The sequence below is a fragment of the Megalops cyprinoides genome, chromosome 4 (assembly GCF_013368585.1).
Source record: "Megalops cyprinoides isolate fMegCyp1 chromosome 4, fMegCyp1.pri, whole genome shotgun sequence".
NCBI lineage: Eukaryota > Metazoa > Chordata > Actinopteri > Elopiformes > Megalopidae > Megalops > Megalops cyprinoides.
In genome coordinates this window covers 16568730-16582057 of record NC_050586.1, presented here as the reverse complement: position 1 = coordinate 16582057, position 13328 = coordinate 16568730, and the positions used below count along the sequence as shown (strand labels likewise).

The 13328-nt window shown below is 44.7% G+C and overlaps 1 protein-coding gene across 1 annotated transcript in view; it reads right to left on the bottom strand.

Annotated features, from left to right (window-relative positions):
- The window catches only part of fam222a (family with sequence similarity 222 member A), a 58749-nt gene that overhangs the window by 5541 nt on the left and 39880 nt on the right, over positions 1–13328 (bottom strand). The window lies entirely within an intron of this gene.

Below are 13328 nucleotides of genomic sequence, written 5' to 3'. Positions count from 1 at the left end.
GCTTTGTGAAATTAATTCTTACTTTTTTTTAGTCCAAAATTGGGTTACCCTGGGAAATCAGAAGGAGGAGGCGGAGGAATAGGAGGAGGAGGAGGAGGAGGAGGAATACGAACTCATTTAATTGCAGTGGCTCAGTTGAGATTTATAAGAAGCCTCTTCTGGTCTTACCCTCGGCCACGTGACTTCCTCAATTATTCAATCAGACCAGGACGACAGAGATACAACTACAAAACCCTGTAGCCCTACAAACCTGCTGATGGGAATGCTAATATAAACCTGAGTGAGCCAGAAACTGCGAACCTAGTCAAACAAAGAGTCACAGACCCAGAGCATAAACCTTCATAATGGACAGTACTATACCATTTATGTCTGCTTGGTGTCATCTTCATAACAAATACCTGTATTAAAAACATCTGATTGCCAAATGCATTACTATACTGTTTAATAATAACAATAATAGCAGACAAGAATAAAAAGAAATAAACAGACAAGACAATAATTGTATACTACACATCATATGTGGTCTGTTTGTAGTTGCTTGTGAAAACAATGTGGACATCTTTCCCACTTTTGATCCATCCCTTCTATAAATAGATGACAGAAACTTAAAAAAGATTAAAAAACCAATGTCATGATGCAATTCCAGTCTCTAACGCCCAATGAGTGCCTTGTTCAAAACAGTAAGTAAGTAAAATTTATTTGTATAGCTCTTTTCACAGACATAAGTCACAAAGTGCTTTACAAGAGCATTAGAACATAAAAGAGAGAAAAACATAGAAGATGAAATGACCACCTGAGCCACATGTTTAAAAAGAACAAAGCTAAAAATACTTACAAATTAAACTTTATTTCAGATCTACACATCAACAATGAATTAGATATGCCTGGATGTGTTTTTAATTCAGGTAGGAATGCTTGGATATGTTTTTTACGCAGGTAGGAAACATTTTTACTGATGCACATCTCTAGATATTTGGAGAAGAGTGACCATTTTTAATTAACTTCTTAACTCTAGGCTACACAAAGCAGCCGCTCTGCCTTTACATGAGCAAATTGATCAGATACTGGTGCAGATCCCAGGAGAAGAGGAGGCTAGACTAATTAGCGGGACATCAGAGTTTACCTAGGTGGTAACATTGCTGAGCTATAGCAGAAGAGGCCATTGGTAGGTTCATGGCAGGCCCACTCTCCCCCTCACTCCCCCACATGGATCACAAGTGCAAGAATGCACTTGTGTAAAGAACGTGCTCTTATACTCTTTTTGACGGGAAAAATGTTGATAGTTGGGTATCTCGCTAGCTAACTTAATTTGATAAAATGTGTACTTAGTGTAATGAAAACAATTTCAGTCACTACATTCTTAAGAGATTCCGGCTATATGAGATGAGGCTAAAAATTCTAATCTTTTGGCGTACTGGTAATACTACTTGGTGGCTTTTACATACACAAACCTAGTGTACAATGTCATCATAGGTGTACCAGTTAATCAGAGAGGAACTGATAATAAGCACCTCTTTTTTCCATAAAGGCTATTCAACTAGCTCTATACTCATGGAAATAAATCCATAATTTTTTAAAAAAAAATTATTATCAAAGTCCATGGATTAACAACAGAAGTGTGAAGATCAAAAGAAATTCAGTAACATTCACACAGTCAAGATCTATAAATCGACTGATTTGGTCAGAATAAAATCATTTCACAGGTACATACAGCATGCTCAAATCTAGCCTCAACTTATAAAAAATCTTGAGCGTGGTTCTTTTCTGAAAGCAATTACGACAGTGGGAAAAAATATTATTATTAATACAAATAAACTCTTATATTAATATAAATATTATTATTACTAAATATTAATAACCCAAAGCCCCAGCTGTCCAGACGAGAGGACAAATAACTGGTAACTCCTCTGCTTTGCTAAGATTTAGTTGCCTGGCACAAGAAAACCACTTGGCTTATCCATCCCTCTAATTCTGTCGCCATGCAGACTGTGCCTCCGGTGACTGCGCAACCCAGTTGACTTCACAGCCAGGCTGGATAATAGTTTTTGAGGCTGCCCTGACTTCGAAATTCAATTCCACAGTGATAAAACCAGGTCACGCACCCATATCGGCCCTTATTTAAAAAGCCGGAGCTTAACCAGTCTGAAAAGAAGTTGAGAGCAGGGAAATGGCAATCTCCAAGGGCCCAACGTGTGTCAGTGTGGGGGGAAGGCGAAGGGCCGTGCCGAGATTGGATTTAAACTACATTATTCAGGCAATTTCATGGCTACTTAGCTCACTGCTACAAAAAAGGGGGGAAAAAAGCACTCCATTTACAAGCAATAAATCAACTGCTGCAAATTACTTGCACCCTCCTAAAAATGACACTTTTATGCAATTTTACAGATGAACAAAAAAGTGCTAAAATTAACTGCTATAACAACGCAGTCAGCAAAAGACGACGCAACCTAAAGAATAGGGAGATGGAGGCTATGAAGAAACCGCACTTCATTTCTTTTTCCATAACAAAGTCATTTTAAACAAGCTCTGCAGCTGGGCAGCCAGAACTCATTTGTTGTTCCCATTTGAGCTTGCATTGGGAGTTTATTTCAAGTATCCAATGAGCCTCCAACTGTGAAAATGATTAAATCTACAAGATCCATCTCATAAAGGAAATAAATTGGGTGTTTAAAATGGAGAGACGAGGTACGGCTTTGTGTCAATGCATTTTCCTGGAAACGTCAAACGCAGTCCCAGAGCAAGCTGCCCGGCGTAATCCAGAAAGATGAAATGAAATGTACACCGTACATTTCTTGCAATGGCTGATAGCCCTCATGGCCAACTTTTTTGCAAAGGTATTATTTGACACTAAATCACAAATTACAACCAACAAAATGCTGTATTCCATGCCTAATTAGTTTCCACAACAATGGGACATTTTCCTTGACAGAACATTCTTATGGTTTATTCAGAGACACAAGCTCATCTCCTAATGCCCGACTCTTTTTAGCACCACCTGAGCTCAGCCCCAGTCATTCAATGGTTTCACAATTTACTGCAAAGGATGGAAAGCCTTGTCTTTGAGTGTAAGAGACGCTCTTATATTTTAGTTCCATCTGAACTTTTAATTATGAGACTGAATTAACTATGAGATCAAATTAAATTCAAGTGATTATGGGTTCAAGGTCATTAGCGCTTTACTGTTTGCAACGACCTAGAAAATCTGCTGGTTTGTGGCCGCTAAAGAATTGGGTTGGCTAACCTTGTTTTTAAAAATCATTGCCAAAGTGGTTAAATTTGAAATGGAGGTGGCTGAAACAGGTCACAACCTAAATGCTTTTGTACACCAAAGACAGCAGATCTTCCCAAACCAAAAATATGCAGAGTATCAACATGCTTTGATGTACCCACGATGAAACGAGTCAGTGCAAAGCTGACAGCGGACTCATTTAATTTGCTCAAAAACATGCTCATTTCAAAGCACATTGGTAGCCTGCATGCAAACGGAATGGCAAATTTTTTCTGCAAACTCCTTTACATGTTTTAAAAAAAAATCTTTGATCATCAAGCAGTTTAAATGAGAAGCGATGCTCGGTGTCGCCAAATCCTGAGCTCCGCCCCTTTCCCCTGCATGCTCATCGCTCTTCCTAATTACTGCTGTGAGAAAAACAAAGATGAAATTAATTGAAGAGCCACTAATTTCGCTCCACTCTGTGTCCTTCCTGGCCGCGTCGATATTTTTCGGGTTGGCTCTTGCGCCTCTCCTGCATTTGCAAACCCGCTTGGTTTCTACCGCGCTTGTTGTTTGTAAACATTTGAGGCTTCAAATGCCAACCTGGCTTCAAAGGGTTTCACACTTCATAGGCCACGGGGATTAGAGGCCTTTCAGCCCCATAAAACCCATCTCGGCTCCACAAAGGTTTCGTGTTATTAGAACCCAGAGTGGCACCAGCGGCAAGGAGGACACAAATGAGGGTCTGAGTCTATTTAGATTCCGGCTTTTTTTGCTGAGAATTTCCTTCCTCTCCTTTCCTCTGGTAAGAGCCATGGTCTTACGATTCCTTCCCTTCCCTCTCGCTCACTCTTCCCCTCGGGTGCCACCCCTTTCATCCCGGGTCACACATTTCTGTCTGACTGGCGGGAAGCCCGCATGGTTTATATGCCTGGAACTCTAGATGTGGGAATAACACTGAGGGCGGGGAGGTGCGCGCCGCCTCCATAAGACCATCGCTGTGTGACTTATCTGCCCCGGCTGCTGGCGATCACGGTTATGAATGCCGTGCAGATGGCGTGTGGTGACAAATATACTCTGAATGTAGACTCTGGCTTCCCGGCAGCTCAGTGCTCAGCGTTAGCTCCTCACGACGCCTCAGAAGGCACGGCTGTGCTCGTCTGCCACCACCAGAGCGGGAGTTATCGTCTGTTTCGTGCAGCACTGCCTTATGGGTAAAGACCTAAAATAGGAAAACCCTCACAAGATTTAAACATTTCAATAGTTTTCGTACATTTCAATAGTTTTCGTATGATGAACTTTGTATCAAAATAATCCACTCTTCCACAGCCATTTGTAATATGTTTACAGCCCACAAAACTTGAATAGAGCCCCACACTACATGGAAAGACAAACTGGGCCAGAGTTTGGAGCCCGATATGAGGGAACTGGAAACCCTGCCAACAAAACACAGGATCTAAGAACACAGCATGAAACACATGAAAAGTTTCCAGCTTCACGCATGCAGGAAGAGCCACAGAGACAGGCAGTAAACAACCCAGCCTTAATCTGTAACAGCACAGCACCTGGAACACAATGCCAATGTGTGAAGACCAGCTCTTCCAATGACATCCTCCAACACATTGTGCAAGAGGAAAGGTCTAGGAGCTTGTAAAACTACGCTCAGATCCTGTCATCACTGACTGAACACAGCCAGACACCCAGACCAAATGGGAACGATGGCTCTGTGCAGCAGGGTTAGGTACAGGGGCGACGAGCGGCCTTGCTCCTGCTGTTACTGGTCTTCGAGCCGCACAACAAAGGGCAGCCTTTGAATCACGGAACACTCCCAGCTGCAGTCTCCTTCATGCGGCCTGTGCTGTCCTTGGGGGTGGCGCGATCCTGAACACTCAATTAACACTCTGCTAATTAGCCACTGGCACATTCTGAATTCTGATGAACTCATTTCAGGGCTGCGGGTGGGGGGGGGGGGGGGAGGTTGGGGGGGGGGGGGGGGGGTGCTGGGGGGTGCTGGGGGGTGGTTGAATAAAATGCAATAAAGGAGGTAAAGGCTGGTTTAGATAATTCATAAAAAAATAAAATAAAAAAAAAAATCCATTAATTTATGGGAGTCTTTTTCTTGAAAGGGTTATGGAAATCACAAAGAGCAGTGACAGATGAGGCTGGCTTGAGAGTGAAGGTAGAGAGATGGAGAGCAAAGGAAGATTGGGTTAAAAAAGAGAACTGAAGGAAGAATGACAGAGGGAATGTGATAAAGGGGAAACGGTGGAGTAAAGTTCTTCACAAAGAGAAGGATGGAAAACATTTCAATTCCGAGGGATACAGACAATAATGGAGACCAGACAACACTCCAGACCAGTGCAGCGTCCTTGAGGCTATACAGTATAAAGGGGAACCCAGAATAAAAATATACTTTTAATTTTAAAATAAAGGTTAATAATAATAAATAATAGATTGAATAAACAGCACAACAATCTGCACAATTTTTTTTTCCAGTAATATGACTCAGATCTCAGATATCAATTCGAGAGGACAGGCTGAGTGATGTTCCTCTGTCTACCAACAAGCAGGGAAACACTGCTGCGCTGTACTTATTGACATGTGGGGTATGTTGGAATAAACTTAAATAAACACTTGTTGCTTGCTAATGAAAGTACAAAGTGGGTTGACCTGAGGAAAAAAAAGGCATCAATGCATGTAACTACTTGCATGAAGGAAAGAATGCACAAACAATGAGCAACCCACGAACAAACACAGAACTAGTAAATAAACCATTTCAAAAAATAAGGTCAATTGTTGAAAAAATAACAAGTCGTGGTCCGAAGCCCACAAGGAATCGGTTGCAGTAAAATCTCCATCAGATTCCACCAAACCTTTTAAAAGACATTTGCTGTTCAACATACACGAGGCTACAGACCTGCAAAGAGCTTGAAAGGACCTTATGAGTTACACAAGTCCAGCCACTGTGACGGTGTCCTTTTAACACAATTCAGTCCGTACCGTATGACTATGACGCTTTTGGGTCGTGGTAAGTTAATCTACTTTTTCCACAGTCATGCTGAATTTTAAATCTATTCACCTCAGAGCAATGTCATGCCCTTTTCTACCTCATTGCTATGTAGCTATTCAAGTTAATCAATGATTAATGGTTAAAATCCTGCCCTGAATATGCAATGCCTGACTGATAAAAATCCGTAGGCTGACAGGATATTTGTGAAGGCTGATTTTTTTCACAGGTTTGGCTGCTTTCTGGCTCACAGTATTGACACACAGGAATATTTTCACCCATCCTGTTTGACAATGTCCTGTGGTGCACTGTAACCACCTTGGTTTCAGTCCTAATAAGATCAGAGTTCACGGTACCCTTTCTTCCTCTTGTGCTGTGGCTGACAAAGGGGGCTTTAAGGATGTAGAGGCAGAGAAGCCAGTGGCTTTGCATCCTAAACAATACCTGCCTTGTGCTAATGGAGGTGTCATCTGGCACAGGGCTGATTAGTCAGCGATTAAAGCTAGGCCTCAATCGCCGTGACAACTGCTTGTGAAAACACAATAGGCCCTGATAGAGCCAGCTGTTTGGGCCCCTTCAATTAACCCTGCTACCGTTCGGCTTCAGCCGCAGCCCCATTAATTGACTATTGCTCACACAAAGCATGGCTACTTCAAGCAATTCTGGCCGCCAGACCCCCCGAATCGCAGCCTCAGCACAGGCCCTCTGCTCAGAAAATAGAGGCGTCCTGCTGGCTCGGCTGTCAGTCAATCAAAGTCACAGCACGCGGCGGGAGTTTCCTGCTTGGCGTAAGTGGAGGAGCATCTGTGCGCTGACAGTCAGCGGGGTACTGCTTCACGAGGGAGATGTGTTGAATGCTGTATGCTTAGGAGAGGTCTCAAACAATTCAAGTGCACGCTGACAAGCACACATAGAAAACCGCTTGGAGTCAAAGAAAACATTTTGAAGGTGCTTATTTTGTGATTCTGTCTTTCTGGAGCAGTTCAGTGAAAATCCATGGGAATTAAGTTCGGGGACAGAACAAGTTACAGTTACTAGTCACAGTTTGCCTGTGAAGCCTAAACCTACACACAACCATAACTACCCGCACACAATTGCATTGTAAAACTTGAAAAGGTGTAAGTTATTTCAATCAAATACAGTAAAATAAAAAATAAACAGCAATAAAGAACACAAGGACATGACAGTTGAGTAGGAAGGTAACTCATTTCAACCCTCTTCGCTAATGTTCTCAGGAAGAAAAGATAGAGGGACAAAATCATAGTCATGTGAGAAAGAAACTTCCAGACTCATTACCATCCCTCTGAAGCATCATCTGCCTTTGCTACAAACACACAGAGGTACCAGGCATGACAAAAGCCTCACACAAAGCAGCACTGTTCTCCTCTCTTCTGTCTTCACCCAGAAAGCCGTAGGTAGCCGTTACTAGGTCAGGTTGACAGACGGTTCTGTACTGTCCAATGACACAAGAGCCAGCTGGATAAGGTGAAGCCGGGGATGAATTGACCACATCAATTGCTGTTCTAATTGGAGGAGACTGGGAAGGGAGTATGTCCCCGGCTTTGAGAACCAATTGCTCTATGGGTAATCTACTGATCCAGACCCCAACGGTTGTCCTCAATAACTGCTTCAAAGTGATTTCAACCGTGGACAATGGAAGCAAATTATATCCATAATTGACCGAGCCCTTCTTTCAAATAATTATAGTAACAATCATAATTATTACATTTTTCAAATATCTCTAATGCATATGTATTGTATTCAGACACAAAAGCTTTACAGATTCCAATCTAGACATACAGTGCTCGGTTTTTAATTTTGGTATACTATTTTCTGTAGCTCCCCCACTATTGCGTCTTATCTACTGGGTGCATCAGCATTCTGAATCTACACACACACACACACACACACACACACACACACACAAAAAACGTCTGAACTAAATATCTGCTGATGGATGGGCTCTGCAAGAGATCCTTTCACCCATTAACAACTGCCTGCCACTTCAAATTAACTGCCACCGCCGTGTTTTCAGATTTCTCTCCTGAATACAGCTCGAGAAAACATGCAGAAATCGAAGACGCCGCGCACTCTCTCTCAAAAGATCGCCCATTCTGCAAATGCACCAAGAATATGGCGGTTGCAAGTGTGCGGGGCAACATGCTGAACTTTGCACCCTAATTCCTGTCTGTCTCTAATGACTGTCAAGGGTTACAAATGACCCGCGTTTCAAAAAACGGGTGAAAGGAGGCTGAATGTGCATAAATGACGGTCTGATTGGAGACACTTGCAGCACTTTGCAATCTCAGCCATGATCCATCACAGAGGGGGGAACATGGCACGCTGTCAAAAATGGATTTTGTCATTAAAATGTAAAAGCTTGGACGTGCCTTCCAAATTTAATCTTTTATTTCATTAAGGCCAATCTCGTCTCTGATTCAGTCAATTCATTTCCTGCCTCTTCCAGGAGAGGAAAAAGAGAAAGTCTCGTCTGCTCTACCCCTCTCTCTTCCTCTTTGCCAGAGCCTTTTGCTGGCCTTTATTAGGAAGGAGATGGGATCTGTCCTTCGGGAGGGGTGGGGAGTCAGGAGGGGGGCTTACATTTGTGAGAAGCCAAGATCGCTGTGACTTTCGATTAAGCATTTTATTTTTCTTTGCTGCGCTCCTAATGAAGTATAGATGCAGGTCAGAGCATGGCACACAGATGCCGAGATGACAGTCCACAAGCAATCCCAAAGCAGGTCAGGCTGTGCCTGTCACTCCATCTTAGACATGTCTCCTCTTCTCCCGTGAGTGCTGTGCAGAGGAATTTTGTCCTATAAAGGCTCACTCCCGGAGAACGTGGCTGCTGATTGATCTGTACCGATTGATTTCTGTGACCACCAGGGCCACACACACATGCGTGCACACACACACACACACGCCGCAGAGCAACCCTCCCTGGCCCTGAAACCAGGCCTTGGGATCCCAGCACCCGCCCGCCAGCTGGATCTCACTTCCTTTTTAGTAATTCTGTGTGTCATTTCCGATGAGTCTGGATTTTCTCCCCCCACTCTCACATTGTCTCCTTTATCCTCTCTCTCCCCCTTTCTCTCTCTCTCTCCCTCCCTCTCTCTCTCCCTCCCTCCCTCCCTCTCTCTCAGAGCCTCTGTCTGTCTCCTCTCTCTCCCTCTCTGAGTAAGTGAGTTTCATCGGGGGTGCTCGCCGAGCGAAATCACCTCAGGGCGAACACTTTATTATCTGTAGTCGAAGCGTCACCACAAATACCATTCTACACACACAAGTGTCACTTTCCATTTGTCTCTGCTCGGCGGCATTAGGCGAGCGCAGCCAGCCCGGGCTCTCGTCTCAAAGCGCCTGGCGGAGGAAAACAAACAGCGTGGGAAAACAAATGACGGGCCGCGGCGCATTCCTGCCCCATCGCCACTTCCCCACTCCGATCCGAGCGGCCATTAGGACTCGTTTGCTTAATGTCGTCTGGAATGCCCGCGAGGGCAGGGCAGTGATTCTTTGCCATATGTAGCGGGGAGGACTGATGACAAATGCTACCAAACCAAGGTGTCTGCCGTGAATACCCCCACCCCCCAGAGACCACACCCCTGAACTTTGTCCAGCTACCGCCGGTGAGCCCCTTTGTTTTGATGGAGAATGCAAGTCGTCACTATGCGTGTCAACCCCATTGTGAGAAATCTGTGTACAGCGGAGAATCTGGGGCAATTTGTTTACCCCACGCTTCGTGCGAGATGCCAGAGAAGACCCCACTTGTTCTGGACCAGCCAGTGGGGGTGACCCAGTCAAACTGGCGAAAGTGTCACACCCATGGTTTAGTGAAGAGAGCACCCCCCTCCCATTTAGAGTGCTTTCACATGCCCTCTGTGGGATGTGGGAGGGCAAGATGACAAAAAAGATTTAAAAAATAATCCAACCAAATCCTGCCTTCGAGTTACCAGACCTGTCTGTTAAAATGAGAGTAAATGCAGACACAACTCAGGGGAACATGGCCTTGCCACTGCGCTGGTCTGGGAGGGGGTAGGTGGGGGGGGGTTGGGTGTGTGTGTGGGGGGGGGCAGTCCCTCTCTGCTGTGGCAAGCGTGCCCCTCGGCTAGCGCTGGCCATCCCATTGTGCTCACAGCATGGTCTAGAAAGCACAGCTTTATCAGCAAATACCCCGGCTCAGCACAAACAGTGAGCCGTTATGCGTTGCGACTGGCACACCAGCCCATGTTGTCATGTGCGATTAGGGCTGTGCTCACGAGCCTGTGAACTCATTCCTGCGGCATCAGATCCACCCCCCTCCACACACATCCCCCTCTCTCCCTCCCAGACCACAGACCTGTGCAGCGCTGCTATCCATCTGAACCAAACCATACAAAAAAAAAAATCAAGTGAAAACCTCTGGTGCCAGATTGCTCATTTTTTTCTTAGCAAATCATGAGCAAACTAGATCCCATCAGACCAAAATGACAAAAGGACCTGTTGACAGATTCCTTGTGTGTGGCCACCATGATATAATATTCCTATGATATTCTACTGGGAAGCTGGAAGTTGGAAAAAAAAAAACACAAAAATTACTTAGACTTAGGATGAAGTACATATTCCAAAACAATAAACAGTACATGCACATATAGGTAAAAAGCCAAGGGAAATGGAAAAAGGCAAAGCTACACATTAAAAGCCTGCCATCTGAATTAACATTCCTCTCATGATAATGCCTCTTTTCTTATGACTCTCTTGGAGATGATATCTAGTAGTTTTATTTTCTTTTTTCCACAACAGTATGCCTGAGAGCAAACACATGCACATTGGCGGGGGGGGTGTATGTAAAAAAAAAAAAGAAAAAGAGGTGAGATTATAGGACAACAAGCTCAAAGGAAGAGATAGTGGAAGAAAGACACTGTATGAACAGGGGAAGAAGAGCCCTACTGCGTCTGGGCAGGCCTGTCAGGGTGGGGGAAGTGCTGGTGCGCAGGGCCGCAGGTAAATGGGAGAAGAAAGGCGCCTGCGGGCTGCCTGGGGCGAGCCGGGCCCTTCTGTTCCATCATTTAGGAGACAAGTCCTCCACTGATTCTCAATTAATATTTAATACCACACAGACAACAACGCATTCCATACAGAGCGGGGAGAGATGGGGTGGGGGGAGTGGGGGATTTGGGGGAGGTGGGGGGGTGGTGGTGGAGGAAGGAAGAGTCCCTCTTAGTTCTCCAGTAAACAGTAAACAGCTTCAATGTTTCATGGCAAAGCAAGGTCAACGCATAAAAGCTTCATTTATATATTTATTTCACCTGCCTCGTATACTTGTTTTGGAGAGATGCGTTCGTATTTTTTGTAGATGTACACAAGAATTTCCCTTCAAACTGTAATACAATAATCATGAAATCAATTCAAGTCGACTGAAGCTGCAAAGAGAGCAGGGTCTATTTCTTTTGGCCTCCTAACCAGTCCTGGCCTTTCAGGGCCTTCAAAGGCCCTCAGCTCATAAAGGCTGAAAAGACAGGCCTGATAAATCATGTAAATCATATCTCGGATCTGTTGATCTATACTCTTTTATTGCTAAAGATGGGTATGGCTGCCCCCATCAGCCACCCAGAAGCAGGCCGCAAGTGAAGCCAGGATTCTCAATTTGAGTGCTCTCCCAAGGCCTGTAACCAGCACCTGGGGGTCTTGCCCCAAGCACATTACCCAGCTGAGATTGACTGCCGCAGACAAGCAAGCCACACTAATTGATGTTAAAGGTCCCACAGGAGCAATGATATTAGCATTGCACAGCCAGCATGCATTCCCTCCATCTCTTTATCTCTCGTGTTTTTTTTTTTTTCCCTCTCGGATGGACTTTTACCGTCTATCATCTTACACTGCCTTCCTGTCTCTGCTCAAATAAATCAACTCTCCCAGCTTGGGAAGAAGCGGGAGGAGTAACTCAGATACACATTTCAATTAAAGTGACTGTCATTACGCTGTGCCCAGTGCACAAAAGATGCATGAGAGTAGCAATTATATGTAGGTTCTCGGGGCTTCATATCTCAAAAATACCTCATTAAGCTGATTGTAACGTGCATTGACAACAGGGGCGGAGTGCAGTCAACAAAAGCATTTTGAACATTAGCCTTTGAAAAATGGATACGTTTAATATCATCAACTGATGCGGACTTCTCGAACAAATGAGCCCAATACATCTTTAATTGCCTATTCAAAATCTTTCGGCTCACCCATTTTGAGAAATGCAACACCCAGACCAATGTCACTAACTGGGGACCAACGGAACTATATCTGGAAACCAACTCAAAAGTCACAACTCCTGAGAGACAGTAGCTTTGCTCTGCAATGGCAACAGAGTGCATCACTTCCTGTGGTGCTGCAGGCGGCCTGAACCCCCCTCAGCCCTCAAACATATTGGGATTCATGGCATGACTAACATGCACCTGGGAGGCCCAAATGGCAGCAGGTTGGAAAGAGGAAACTCAATTTCCACCAGCGTTGTCACAGCCAAAAAAAAAAAAAAAAGACGGCGCCCCTATAGCTTCACACAGGAGCCCCCTGGCCTGTAATGAACAGCCTGCGCATCTTAAACAGACACCAGAACACAGGACACCACACAGGGACCTGCCCACCGGACACAGCACACCCGTCATTGTGCTCTTCAGCACACACAGCGCTGAGGAGGGGCTTTTAAACAGAAGGCTATGGATATTGCTCCTTTCCAAAGAAAGTAAACCAAAAAAATTTACCGCACCCTCCTAATAGAAGAACTGGGTTCTGATGCCTGGGTGTGCCATCCAAAAAATTAAAAAAAAAAAAAGATGCTCACAGATGTTCCATGATGATTTTTCAAGGGCGGGCCCTCAGCTATCTTGCACACAGACGGTGGCCTGCTTCCTGGTCCAACAGGACCGTAAAAATGACAGCGGCTGCACAGTCAAAAGGCAAATTTAAGGTGGGAAACGGAGCGCGGTTCAATCAATGGAAAAGGTCAACTGTATGCAGATTTCATTGGCAGCATGCGGCTTCACACTGCTCCTCCGATCTTCCCCTTTCCCTCCAGGGCACAAACGCAATCAGGGAAAAGGTTGTTATTTCAGCCTCCACTTGTGACCGCATTTAAATATTTTACCA